At 38.2% G+C, this 12,700-nt stretch overlaps 1 protein-coding gene across 6 annotated transcripts in view; it reads left to right on the forward strand.

Annotated features, from left to right (window-relative positions):
* Positions 1-12,700, forward strand: part of THSD4 (thrombospondin type 1 domain containing 4) — a 255,165-nt gene that overhangs the window by 155,869 nt on the left and 86,596 nt on the right. Inside the window, exons 1-2 of one of the 6 annotated variants that reach the window (XR_014616470.1) lie at positions 7,412-7,446; positions 7,639-7,664. The exons of 4 other annotated variants lie outside the window; for them this stretch is intronic. The gene's annotated coding sequence lies outside the window, so the exon portion shown is untranslated. Of the gene's footprint in view, positions 1-7,411; positions 7,665-12,700 lie in introns of those variants that run through there. One more of the 6 variants, XR_014616471.1, reaches the window with a different exon arrangement.

Raw genomic sequence — 12,700 nt, forward strand, 5'->3', positions numbered from 1 at the left:
TCCCAGTGATCTTCAAAGTTCCGTTTTCTTCCATCTCAAAGAATATCATTAGTGCTTTGAGATTTTTACCAACATAGAAAATAACAGGTCAGGGAATGTATATGCAGGAAAACATGTTCTACCAGGGCTTCTTCCTCTGAAAGCATTTCAGGAAGGTTTCCTAGCAAAACTGAAACTTACCATTACATTCACAATCCTACCTGGTCAGTTTTTTCATGGAGACAGCTTGTTCCCATCATTTTGTGATGGCATGTTTAATGTAGCTGTCATTTGCCAGCTGGACACTTGGGAAAACGGGTGTTACCACTAAAATCTGGTTCCCAAGTTTTTAGTTTTGGACCTGAAAAAACTCTCCTTTATAATTCTGCTCTCATAGGAGGATTCATGGAGTAGGTTGTGGTCTATTGTGTTATGCCATTTGGTACTTTGTTTTTTTTGGTACTTCTCTGTTTATTTGGTTTTATAATTAAAACAAGTATATTTACGTGATCTAGATCTTGTTGTATCTTTAAATTACTTTCTACATGTATAATTAGAAGTATCAACCTTATCTCTGATGAAGAAGTGAAAGATTTGAAAATACCTTGATTCAAACTCATATTTCGAATGTTTTACCTAGGAGGAGGCCTGCTTTTCCCAGGAAATGGATATGCATTCTTTGTATGATTTATAATTAATCTGATATAGTTACAGATTATTTAGAATTTTTCATGGGTATTTATTTTTTTAATGGACCAACAGACTTAGTCCATTTCTTATTTAAGGTAAGGCGCCCAAATATAGCACTGGTATCAAGTATAGGTTTATTCCACTTTCATGGCAGTTGCACAGGAATGGGTTCTAATATTTTGAAGGGTAAGGTCTGCTTTTCCTGTGGGTCCTATTTTTAGTGGTTGGTCATTTGCCACACTTCAACAGGAAACACAGATCCAAATGCCTTATGTGAAACTTGGGTGATGAGAGGTAGTTTTCTAGAAATATGTGTCTCTTTTTTCATGCATACAGAACAGGAGATTAAATAGGATTCATCAAAGAATTCTTTTCCTTTTGTTTTCACCACTCGTTTGTGCATATGAAGAGGAAGAAGACAGCATGAATAATGTTGAATATGTTATGAAAATACCTAAGAAAATAATATCAGTGTTTAAGTGTGAGGAGAACCAGAATATGGTGCTAAAAATCTTAATGCCTTATTAGGAAAACAAAGACATCGATTAACAAATGCAGAAATAAAAAAATTTGTCACAAGATGAATGGTAGTCATAAAAATTAGAAGTTCAAAGAATGTGTCCACTTGCTCTGCAGTCAAAACGTAGTGTTGGTCAGAGGAAGGAATGCCTCATAAATGTCGTCTTATTCTCCTTGCACTATTCAACTACTGTCTGGGGAGGCAGAGAGGTGCTCTGAGAATTGGGATACAAACCAGAATTCTATCATCAAAATACCGAAAATTGGAGTATGGCCATGAAAAATACATATTCTAGCCCAGCCCTGGGCAGGTGATAACCAAAGGTCCTTTCTTCCCTCAAGCACATTGTAAGGCCAGAAAGGGGACAGGGATAATAGATTCAGTAGCAAAGAAAAGATTCAAGATGATAAATTGATCTGAGGTTAATATTCCGCTCTTTGAAGTTGGACCTTCTTAGTAAAGTCTGGCTTTGCAATCAAAAGTTTTAGCTTTAAGAAGTCAAGAGCTGGGAGAAGAGGAAGGAAATGCTCAGATTTCTTTTAAGGGTTTGAGTGTAGTTTAAAAGCACTGTGCGCTGCCAGTACCATGGCAGTAAAAGGAGAAAATGGGTTGGTCATGAAGGTAACTTATAATGGAAGGAACTGACAACTCCCACTGCTGTAACCTATGCTGGGATGACCTGAGTATTGACCAGTGTTTGAAACTTGCTTTGTAATGCTGTTCTCTCAGGATGTCATAACACCTTTTTAATGGTGTGTACTTTCTAAACTGATCTCTATTTGCTCACAAAAGAGAAAGAAAAATATGAGTAACAGAAAAGAAGTCAAACTTGGAGTGACTTTAGATGATAAAAAGTGGAAAAATGAGGATTGTGCAGTTTAGGAAGGAAAAGAAGCAGGAACAGAAGTTGAAAGTTAAGTTGGAAAGTAGTTAACCAACAAAGTGACTGTATGGAATAATTGATTACAAACGCTTTAAAAGAGCTTTTTTGCATGGCAACTCTTTGTCTTTTTCATAACTGTACAGTGGGATCAAAAAATTATTAGACATACAGATTGAGATGTAAATCTCTAGCTTCATTATGTAAGGTAGCAGCAGGAGACATGCTGCTCCATGCAGTGGAGTATTCTGGTAGCTAAACAATGTTTCAGTTTTAGGGACATAGCAATCCCCTTAAATGCTTCTTTGTACAAGAAATTGTGTGAAGTCAGCTGCTTTCCTAACAAAACAATTGAGCAAAAGGGTACAAATAAAAGCTGTGAGTTACTTGGGAAAGTGTTAGTCTTTCATATACTAAATGGAGTTAAAACAAAGAAAGAATGCTGAGGAGCAGTGTGAGGCTCTGGGGTTTGTTTCCTCCAAGGTGCCCTGTGTTTCCTTCACAGGGCTCCATGTACTCAACCCTCAGGCTGCAATCATAGCTCCTCCTTTGTCTTTCTCTCCAGGCTGTGTGGGCTTGGTTTTGTTCAATGGCATCTATAAAAGTCCAATACTCCTTAGTCCTTGTACCTATTGTGATTTCATCTGCTGAAATCCAGATTCATTGTGATCATGGCTCTTCCAAAAGCACTGCAATAATAACTGTTTTAGCGATGGAAGGCAGAGGATGGGAGAGAATCTCTTGCCCTTTTTCATCACCCTATCTGCCAGTGAAATGCAGATAGCAGGGGAGTGGATGTATATGCTTCACAGGGGTAAAGAAATCCCTCAGTGCTTCAGCTGCAGTATTTCCTGAATCCAAGGAGGTAGGGTAGGGAAAGGCATTTTTCTGTCTCCATCCTTCTCAAGTACACTGTTTTTTTTTCAAGGAAAATGCATTCTTTCTGCAGTCTACTTTACCTGTCTGCTCAGGCACATATAATGTGGCAAGAGACTTCTTTATTCAAGTGTTTAATTTAACACAAACATTATTTTAAAATAAAATTAAAAGAAAATAACCTCATAGAAGGAATTTTGAGTAAAATGTTATGGCCAGCATCTTTCAGTAGTTCAGGATAAAGCACAGTGGTAATTTATTTTAACCTTAATACATCTGAATAATTAATTCAGAAAGGAATGCTTTTTGGAAAAAATGAAATGAGGTAATGATTGGAAATGCCTATCTGACAGCTATAAATATGGCAGCCATCTTTACACATGACTTCATCAACATAAAAATTTTCTCCCTTCCTTCTTTTTTTAAAGTAACCTGTAGATCACCAGTTGGAAAAAATGACCAATTAAAATAAAACCAAAGCACACTAGATTTTCCACTTGATAATGTAATTTGTATTGAATTTCTTGTACATTCAGCCTTTTTCCTCCTCTGTTAAATTTTTACCTGGAAGACTGAAATAAAAACCTAACACCTTTTCTTAAATAGTAGTAGAATATGCAGTGTCTATTGCTTTTCCTGTTAGTGATTCCTGGAAGATGGTGTCTGTCCAAAGCAAATGAATGCCATTTTAAATACTTGTTTTAAGAAACAGTTAAAGGACTTGCTGATTATGCTGTAGCAGCAAATTTGTTTTGGCTTTCATCTTACTTTTAAATAGTTCTTTGGTTTAGGTGTTTCAACTAAGCTGATTCAGTGGCATTGATATTGCACCTGTAATGACAAAACATGAATTAGAGTAATTATTTTCACTTGTATGCAAAATGCACAGAAATTGTTATTGTCCTGTTCTACAGTAACTCAGCCTGAAATATGTAGTCATCCTCCATGTCATCTTGCTTTAAGAATTTGAGAGTTAAACTCTACAAACATTGAGGCTGTAGGAAGTAGAAAGGAAGTCTTTAAAAGCTTGTTTTGACTCATCTTTTGTCTATTATTACTTTTATATTAGGAATTTGGTCAACTTTATAAACTAATATACCTTTAGCAGAAAGCAGTAGCTGTGATACTTTTGAAAAGTTTAACAAACTTGTTCTCTTTGAAATTCAGGGGCAATTGCCTCAGGAGGAATGTAGTAAGCAAACTTCATGATATTTACAAACCCTTTGAGACTGACAGCTAATTTTTTCACAGATGAATGTCAGTACTTTCTTAATAAGAATTGTACTATCCAAAGGTCCTTTTTTTGGTTTGTGTATTTTTATTTCCGTGAATACGAGATAGGAACATTCTCCCAAAACATTGTGATGGCTTTTTCTGGTTCTGATTTTTGTTTTTCTTTTTTTAAACTGTAAGTTTGGAGTTTCTATCTCAATTTTATAGCTAAAATAGTTATGCTATTATTTTTGCTATGTTTCCAAGTAAAAGCAAAGGCATTTTTATCCTAAAATTACTGACATCCTATTTCTTCCATTTAACTATTGCAAGGTATTTTGGTTTCTCTATCCGAAACTGCACAACTTCATCTCTGAAATAGCTCATCATAAACTGATTTTTTCTATTGCCCCAGTACTTTTGTAATCTCTGGAGTAATGATTGTTGAGGTTTGCAGAGAAGTTCTGCTCGTGGTTGCAGCAGTGCAAGTTGGGCATAGTGTTAAGTTTTGAGCTGCTCTGTGCTGCACAGAAAGTCTGTGCTTATGAACCAGCACAGTTCCGTCCACTTCACTGGGAAAAAGCTTGAAGGCACAGGAGCAGGTATGAACAGGTCTCTTGTCTTAACACGGAGAACAGAGCACTAGCCTCTGAAATTCAGGGAATTCTGCCTGTATTTTCATAGAGGAAAAAATAAATGCATGTGGAAAGAATTAGTTATATGACTTATTAAATGGGAATGTAGTACAGCTTTCTGTGCTCAGAAACTCATCCTAATAATATTCAGTTAGACTTCAGTAAGATTGTTCATTATTTGCAGAAAATATACTGCTCTGTGGAATGATCAGCAGAGAGAAGACTAAAATCACAGGTACTCTTCATTTCCTTAAATTTGCTTTTCTGCCTGCCATTAAAGAAGATTGGTAATACTGAGTGTGTGCTATATATTTATTCAGAAAAACTAGTTCACTTTGTGAAGAACAGCAAAACAAGACAGAGTTTAATTTTATGGAAGCAGTAGTCAATCTGCATGAAGGAGCTTTCATCACTGGAGCTTCTGTTACACACTGCAGTCTGAAATGGTGTGTTCTTTTAAAACTTTTTCAAGCACTGAATCTATTTTCAGAGTATCATAGTTGCAGCTCTTCTGTTGGAAGTGTTTTGAACTCCGGTTTAGTTGGCAGTTTGCTCACTATCCTTTTTCCTTTTGTGGTACATCTAGATATTTAAAAAAATATGGAAGGACAGACTGGCTTCCTGACAGGTTTTGATGGAAAATTTCCTTAAGTTTATTTGGCTTTACATTTTTAGTCTGAAGACTTTGCCATAGGCAACCAGTGTACAAAGTACCTGTAATGGCAGCTCTGCATTTAGCTGTCAGCACCATGGTATATCTGCAAACCTTCAGCTTGCCTTAAAAGGGGAGAAAATACTTCTTTACCGTGGGTCTTGAAGGGAGCTGTTCTGTTTGTGAGAACAACATAGTAATGGAGAGTTCTCAATGATTTTTGTCAGAAAGTACCATTGAGGTTCCAGTGTCAAGTTTTCGGAAGCTGTGGATTTGGGCTGTCGGTCACCATTCGTAAGAGTCCCCCAGCCTGTGATCATTCAGATCATTTGGGAAAACAATTCTTGAGGTCCATACTGAAATCTCCTTCTGGCTCCTTAAATGTTCTGAAGCTTGTACTGCTCCCCCAAGGGGAGTCACCTGAAGAAGGTTCTTGTGCTGCTGAGACCCCCAGTCCTGGCCAGCCTGCATTGCAGGGCCTCCTCCCTGGCGTGCCCTCGCTGGGCACGGTGCTCACAGGGACTGCAGTGGTGCTGCCAGGAGCACAGCCCTGCAAGGCTGTGTATCAAAAGGGGAAGAAGAGGTGAAAGGTGGTTTGAGAGGCAAAAATGGGCAGGCTTTTCTGGAGGTGCTGAACAAACACAGCATTGCGAGACAGGTTTGGCAGAGAAGGTGGGATCTTTATGGGCAATAGTAGCAGTCTGTAAAAGGAAAAAACTGAGAGGGAAGATGTACAGTGACAATCATGTCTAATTAACAGAGGTCAGATTTTGCCTTGCTGAAGAACCAGATATCCAAATGCGAATAGAACAGAATCTGGACTTTCAGCAGCAGTGCAAATGCTCATTTTCTCTACTGCTTTGGCAGTTTGACTGTATTTAATTGCAGTTCTGAGGAAGACTATTTTATCCTTCACCTCTCATAGGAGAGGAAAAGGCAGGTTGGTAAAGGTAGTTTAAAAATAGCCTGAGGAGTCTGACATACTCAGCTGTGTATACAAAGCTCACCAAATTACAAAAAGAAATATAATACCTAGTAATGGTGTTCTTCTCAATTTCACCAACATTTTTACTTCCTGCCTCCTAAAATGTTGAGACATTTTCAAGTACCTGTATTGTGAGTTCATGTGGTTTACTGTCTGACATATGAGACCAGGTTATTCTGGGGTCTTATTTTTGAGATATCCCCTGGAACCATATGGATAAGAATTATGTATTTACATGAAAGATGAGAATATAGTGTGGTTTTTTGTCTTCAAGAGTTGGAACTTTAAGAAAGACTTGCACTTTTGCTTGCTTAGTCAAAGCAGGTTATTTGATGGGTTAGATCATTATAAATCAAAATTTCTTTTCTTCAGCTATAATATACAAAAGAAGGAGAGACAACATCCATATCCTACTCCAGGATTGTTCTAAAGGAAGGAGTCCATTTCAGGAAGCACTTGGGACACTCTAGAGAGCAAATGGGCACCTGGGTTCCCCTGGGCTGTTGCCCTGGAGCCAGGGATGAGAGGCAGCAGGTTCTGACTGATAAGGCAGGATCAGGCCGTTCGGGTTGCAGGAGTGTGCTGGTGTAGGGCTGACTGTAAAACCGTCGGCTGCTTCCTGGTTAGGTTTTAAGTTGTGATCTATGTATTATAAACTTGTTAATAAAAGGAGGTGCTGTACCTTTAAGTAGCACATGCCGTCTAACCATCAACAGGCATCTCTTGCAGCAGCTTTAGCCTGTTTCTCCAATCATGCCTGCCTAAGTCAATAACGCTTTGCCAAAGCTCCTCGTGCATTAAAGGTTACCGTTTAGCTTGTTCCATGAATCACAGCAGATGCATAACTTGGCAGTGACCATTTCTGTCCCTCCCCTTCTTTGCTTCGTACTGACTGCAGCCCCCCAGCTCAGTGCTGGCCGAGCCCCCTCCCCCAGCAGGGAGAAGTCATTACATGAAGAGATCAACTTACCAGTTGTCTTCAGAGCAGTGGCTGAGAGCAAAGCTCCTGGTCGGACCGTGAGTGCGAGAGAAAGGGGGAGAGGGAGACAGACTCGTACCTACAAGAGCTCAGGGCTGTGATCCTGAGACACAAGTGCATCTGCTAGCTGTTAGTACTTGGCAGAGGGTTTGCTCCTCCAGGGTAGCTCTAACTTTGGGTAATAATGTTTGTCAGCTACCTGATACTAACGTTGCTCTGCTTTCAAACAGCAATGTTAGCAAGACCTGGGGGTGAGGTAAGCAAAGTACAATGTCTTGTCAAAAATCGTCTTGTCACAGTTGCATTTCCTTCGTATCTGTTAAGATGGACTGTAAAGGATTTTTATGCTGTTAGACATTTTAGAATTGTGTTGTTTGTGTTGTGTAAAAAGCTTTTGCTTTGGTTTAGATTTGGGGTTTGTTTTGTCGGGGGATTTTTGTTTGCTTTTTTGCTTTGGGTCGGTTTGGTTTATTTTTCTTTTTGTGTGCAGAAGCCAAATGGTACTATAGGAGAATAGTTTGAAACTTAACTTCTCTGGATTTGATATACAATACGCTTTCTATGAGAAATTACTAATTTGTGAATTTTTCTTTACTAACATACAGAGAAATATGATACTCTGCAGCAGTAGATGGTATTGTTTTGTTCATATTTTCTGCAAAAATGTGCGCTAGTGAAAAAGTTTTTGCACAGGATATATTTTGGGGATGTGAGCATGTAAAAACTCCAGGCTTCATTACTTTAATAACATTCTTTTTGTGCAAATACATGTAATGTTTAGTCTGGGGCAGGGCAGAAAGAACTTGATTTTTAAAAAACTCTATATCGTATAATCAAAGAAGGACTTTATGTGCCTAATATTCCTAATTCCTAAATCTTCAACAGTGGAATAGAACAGCTCTTTATATGCTTTAAAAAGTTGCTGCTTGATTTATGAAGAGCCATTTTCCAGATTTTTGTCCTCATTGGAGCAGTTTGTCATCAAGTACTTATTTCATACCAAAGCAGAAATTTTCTGCTACTCTTTTGCCATTTAGGAAATAACTTAGCAGGCGTGGCACTATTTGATATAAAATATTCCATCTAATGAAATTACTTGCAAAAAACACATTTGATACTCATTCTGCCTCGCTCTACCTGAGATGGGATGTGTAGCTGAGCATTTTAAACAAATCATTGGATAATTTTGTTCCATAAATATACCCTCCTTAAGTAAATCTTCTGAAAACAGTGATTCTGCTTTAAAGCTTTATTGGTACTGTCATAACTTAATAGTATCCTAATGAAGTCCAGATCAATTACTTTCCCTGGTAAAGGTGGAAGTGAACTGGAAAAAACACCTTGTCCAGCACTGTGTGGTTGACACTCCCTGTGGCTCACGTGTCTAGAAATAAAGTTTATTTTGCTTTCAGGGTGTTTTAATAAGAGAATCTGTAACAGCTTTGTTTCAAGAAAATGTCTCTTAGTGAAATCTTGTGCTGCCTTTGATCTAGTTAAAGCAGGGAAAGATTTTCAGCAATGTCTCAACAAATTTAAATGGTTTGATGATCAGAGCAACTGGAAGCTGATCATTGCCCTCTAGTTGTCACAGAAGTTTTTAACTTCCTGGTTGATTGTTATGGAGCACAGAAAATGATAGATGGACTCACCTTGTTCAGACTGAGGGACCTTAAAATCTGTGGTGGCTCATATGGAAAATATTTCTGTCACCACTGCATGCACATGTGGTCTTCAGAGATCCATATAAAGAACAAATCTAGAGCAGCAGCAGTGCTGCCTGCCAATTATCCTCGTTAGCAAGTAAAATAAAAGCAATGCTGTGTTCTTACCTGGAAATTAATTTCTGCTGTAAAAGTGCAATGTGGAATGTTTTAGCACTATGATCCATATGCCAATTACTTTAAACTCGACTGTTTTTCTTAGTTTTTCAGCTAATACAGCAGGCAGAATATAAAAAATTGGCCTGTTGCTTTATCAGTGAATTTTAGGTTGTAGATTTTAGCAGAAGTAGTGAGAAATTTTCTCCTTTATTATGTTCATATGCCTAATTTTGGAAATTTCATAATAAATATATACACCATCTGCTGTTATTAATATAATATTTCTTTGTCCTGTATTGTAAGAGACCACCCGATAATCTTGTGCATTTCCCTGCTCCAGCTGCAGAACCTTGGCTACATAAATATTATTTCTCTAGGAAATTACTCAGTAAAAATTTTTCCTGTGGTTGACAGTGAATTGAAGACAGAGGAAAAAAAGTGGGAAGCCATTTTTTAAAGGAACCTGAATTGTCGTTTTGTGTTCTTTGAACTGTTTTGTATACTTCTCTGAATATTTTAATTGATTTATAGATATGTATTTTTAAAAGTTCTGCTCATAAAAATGTCAGGTTTTGATAGATTATGAAGTCAATGGGAAGTTGCTTTTCTTGCCAGCTTGTTTTGTCTGTTTTTTAATGCTGCAGAACTTTATCTGTTCAAGAAACAGAAAATAACAAACATTCAAGTAGTATGTGTTTTCCCATATAATTCTTAAGGAACCCCTAACACTTGTTCTAGTGTGTGTATGATTATGTTCTGCTTTTCATTTGTTGTTGATTTAAGGCATGACTTGGCATGAAGTCAGTGAAACTGCATTGCATCACTTTTCCATCCAGGAAGGAAATAAGGTTATAGAGATTTGCAACTTGCACCACATTTGTATGGCCGAGCCCAGAGCTTGTGTGTGTGTGCTTCTCAGCAAATGAATACGCTGAACTCCTAGCAAAACAATGCTTAATCAAGCTTTCCTCCTTCTCATTTCTTTCATCTGGTGGTTTGGAATCAGCTCTAACAGGAAAATCGTTGGTTTGATTAGATACATTTGGCTTGAGAAATCTTTGAGCAAGCAGGGAGTTTTCCTGAGGAATAGCCCATCCCTGTATTTTCAGGTATTCCTAAGTCTGTCATTATTCTTCACTCAAAAGCAGGTAGCCTTTTAAAATCTGTTTTCTCAGAGTATTTGTCAGATATTTGCATTTGAGAATTTCACATGCCTTGAGATTTTAGTTGATTCAGCTGAATTTTCCCATTTTAGTAGCTTCTTTAATCCCATAAAAATTGACCATAAATCAGTACTGTCAGCCCTGTCTGCCTCAGTACAGGTGTCAGTGAAGCTGTGCAAATGTTCCAAAGTCACCAGCCTGGCCTTCTCAGCAATAAAGCAAAACCAAATTGTACCATTCTGAGTTTGGTTTGAATTGTTTTCTATTAGTTTTAAAAAGAACCATTGGTCTAGCTGACAAAATATGTGGACGATGGGAAGGAAGCCTCACATATAACTTCTGTGTTGATTTGATCTGTATTTTAATGTGATAAGTAATCATAATCTGACTAATCATCAAAATACATAATATATGACTTAAAACAGAACTTTCAGCATGTTTAAGTGAACAGGAACAGGTTTTAGGATACCTAATTCTTTTCAGTCCTTGAGTAGTAGTAGTTCAGATAGCAGCATGTTTTGCCACATTAATCAAGCTGTTTATAGAAGCAAAAGTTTTGTTTAAATGGTAGATGCTGTTCAGCTTCAGAGTATTGAATACTAGATGCTGCTCAGCTTTCTTCATAAAGTAGAGCAGTATGAAGTGTAGAGGATACTAAACAGTGTCCTTAAGAGTTGTTTTAATATATTTTTTATTATAAATAAATTTCACAGATGTGAAATGCTTCCCTTTGGAATTCGGGCATAAAGAGGGTGAAAAAGTCACACTCCACCCTCTGAAATGAGTAAAGGGAGCCTGTGAGTGAGATTCTTGGTGTGCTGCAGACACTGCTGGTTTCTCATCTGTGGCTTGTGGGCCAACCAACAGAGCAGTTGTTCTACACAGTGTCCCAAGTTGCAAGACCAGGAATAAACAGACAGGAGTGCAAAGGGAGCTTATTGCCATGTCTCCTGTTCATTTGCACCTCCACTCTGCTTGGCCTGTCTGCCGTGTGTGTAGCTTGTCCACAGGAACCAGAAAGGCAAAGCAAACTTAACGGCATTTTAAAAGATCATTCACTGAACAGGGTCAGGTGACACAATCCCCTCTGCACAAATGCAACCCATTGCAAGAAATAACTCAGTGTTCATCCCAGTGAACAATTCAGTGTTCAGCTCAGTGTTGTTACTTATTTCTGTGTGGTACAATATGAATGGAGCTCTCCCTTGTTGATCTTGCTCAAGCAAGAAGGAAGATTACCATAAAAAAAACCAAACCAAACATACCACAAAAGCCCCCAAACACCTTGAGGTCATGGTCCTTTTGACACTCTTGACTGACTGTTCTCTTGTCAAGGAGGAGCTCTCTTTCCTGAGGCTTACTGCAGTAAAATTTCTAACCTTACTCAGTGGAATCTCCCGGTGTTCTGTGGTCAGAGCTGCTGCACTTGTGAAGAGGCAGGGAGCTCCCCAGCAGGTCACTCCTGCAGCAGCTAATGCGATTTTGGCCACTTCTGTGAAAGGGCAGCATGGAGAATGAACATGGCAGTGCTTATGCTGCATGGTTGTTGGTGGTCTTCATTTATTGCATTCAGCTGTAGCTTACCTGCATACTGGACTGGCCATAATGACTGTTGTATCTGTGAATTTTGTCATCTCCAATTTTTTTTTATCCTTATGATAGTCCTGGGGGGTTGTGCTGTTCTACAGCTGTTATTTTTAAATTCCTGGACCACATAGGTAAAATACAATTTGGAGGCTCAAAACATTATCAGTAAGAACAACTTTTACATATGCTTGAAAAATCAGCCTTTCTAGCACATGAATGGTTTTATATCTGAGCACTGTCTCAAAGAAACTCTGTATGGCCAGGAGATGAACCAGTTAAGTTGTGTCTACTCAGTCTCTCAGTCTCCAGGATCAAGTTGAGCTGATGCCACACCTTCAGTCATGGGTAGGGAGCTCCTGATGGGGCCCAATAAAACAAGCATTTCCAGCTCTGGCTTACACAGGGCCAGCATATAAGAAAACATCATTTCTCCCACTGACATACAGGTGAAAATAATTCCTCATCTATGTACCTGAGTGTTTCCATTTGCAGGCCAAGGTTAGTAGGCTTTCCATTGATTCTCCTGAGAAATTGATACATCACCTTGACTGTTACTTTCCCATAAAACATCACCCTTAACCCTTCTGTTTATGAAGCATGAGAATGTTTGAGAACATTTGTGGACTGGTAACTAAGGCGGGATTGAACCAATTATTTATTTAGCATACATAAAAGAAAGTTATTTGGATTTACTTTAAAATTACCTGATTAGAAAAAAAAAA

The sequence above is a fragment of the Fringilla coelebs genome (genome assembly GCF_963513975.1).
Source record: "Fringilla coelebs genome assembly, chromosome: 12".
NCBI lineage: Eukaryota > Metazoa > Chordata > Aves > Passeriformes > Fringillidae > Fringilla > Fringilla coelebs.